This window comes from Micropterus salmoides, unplaced genomic scaffold (genome assembly GCF_014851395.1).
Source record: "Micropterus salmoides isolate LMB-PRFRI ecotype aquatic unplaced genomic scaffold, ASM1485139v1 Ms_hic_scaffold_14, whole genome shotgun sequence".
NCBI classification, from domain to species: domain Eukaryota; kingdom Metazoa; phylum Chordata; class Actinopteri; order Centrarchiformes; family Centrarchidae; genus Micropterus; species Micropterus salmoides.
Window position 1 is genome coordinate 33935820 of NW_024040485.1, and position 2057 is coordinate 33937876.

A 2057-nucleotide genomic window follows, 5' to 3' on the forward strand; every position below is an offset into this window, starting at 1 on the left:
GGGTGACATCGCAATTGAAAATGTGAGTAGATTAACCGTGCAGCCCTAATTTTAATCTTAATCTACGCTGATGATGACCAACTCTTTATCTTTGGGCTTTAAACGAGGATGGCTGACGGTGTCTTTACACAGAACAGAAATAAACCAGAATTTAGCAGCAAACTAAAAGGAGACTTCATTTGTCACCTGCATCAGTAAATGCATCTATAAATAACCAAAAATACATTACAAAACACAAACACTCACACTAAGAAATAATAATCAATAAATGAATAATATAATGACAGTTGCTGCATGTCCCCCCTCATTTTTACAGTTTCAGTGTGATTCACTCACTGGAAGGCCTCTGAACAGAGTCCTCTGACTGTCCAACCACACATGATAGAAGCTCTGAGGGGATTAAAGTGATAAAATTCTCCGATAGCTCGCAGCATTTCAACTTTAAAAGCAGTAGCCAGTGATTTTCAGAGTAACATACAGGTTGTCCTGCCTGTTGCAGACTCAGGGCTGAGTAGTAGGTGATTCTTTTTTTTAGGTGGAGTCCAACCATTGTGGGAAATTTAAGACTGATAACGATTTTGATATTTGAGAATAGGATATTCTGATATATCGGCAGATGTTCTGTTTTTTTTTTTTTTTTTGCTTTTCAAAAACACATAAACAAAGATTATCCCGAACATGTGTTATGTAGTTATGAGACCTCATCAAGAGAACATGACATAATGCAGTGTAAAAATTAACTTTATTGTTGTAAAAGTCACTTATTGAGTGATTATAGTGACCAAAATCATCACGGTTATCAGTATTATGACGGTGTTGTTAAAATGTGCTGAAAAAGATTCAAATGTACTGAAACACACACTGAAACTATGTCAACAAGTTTTATATTGAAAACCACAAATAAAATTAATAACTTAAAGGAGACCTATTATTCTGCTTTTCCAGTCCTATATTGTAGTTGTGTGACTCCTGCGTGGCAGCTTTGCATGATTCAAAGTTCAAAAAACAATTTTGTGTCATGTAGGCCTTCATTTCAGCCTCTGTCTGAAACAAGCTGTAGATGCTCCTGTCTCTTTAAGGCCCCCCCTCTCAAAGCCCACTGTCTTCTGATTGGCCAAGACCTGAAGCACGTTACCAGGCTGTTGTTGCTGGGCAGAACAGGCAGACTGAGCGTTGCCGTGACGTTGCTATGGGAGCACACGACCATGTATGGAGCAGCGGCTCCTCTGGCTCCTGGTGTCGTATTACGGAGCCGTGGGTAGAAAAAGCAGTTCAAAACAGAGCAGAACAGGAGGAAATCTGAGGTTTCTGCCCACAGGGATTTCTTTAAAAAGCTTTAACCTCATTATTTGAAGCTCCGGCCATGTTTAACATTATAACATTGTAGATAAGTCATAAAATGTGTAAAAGCAGAATAGGTCTCCTTTTGTAACAGCCAGTATTTGATTTAATAGGGCTGAACGATTCGGGGAAAAAATCTAATTGCGATTTTTCTGCCAGATATCATGATAATGATTCGATTTGCGATTATTTAAAAAAAAGGTACAGCTAAAGTTCAATATTTACTGCAACATCAAGCAGCACAGAGCAGGTGAAGCGGGCAGGAAGTCAGACACAGAACGGCATAGAGGATCCGGTTGATTTTCAAAATAAGACCCCATGTGCAGACTCCTGATCGTATATAAACAAAACAGACATAAAAAGAAACAATTAAACTACGCAGCCTAGCTAAGCACGATAGAAGCACAAAAATCAAGGACAGCTAAACAAATGAACAACATCTGACCTAGTCAGCAACATTATGCAGGTTAAACGCTCTTATTCTGAAATGCTCCATGTGTGATATGTAGCCTGCACCGAGCGGGACGAAACAGACTCACCGTGAGCTGTTATCTTTAGTTGAAGCGCACAAAGTGACAAATTAACAACACGTTACCAACGTAGAGCAGCTAAACACTGTGAGCTGACGCAAAACCGCGGCTGCTGCCAGAGTCTGTTCGAATGATTGAGTCGTTGATTGAGCAGATCTGTCGCACAAGGATGACAACGGAATCAAT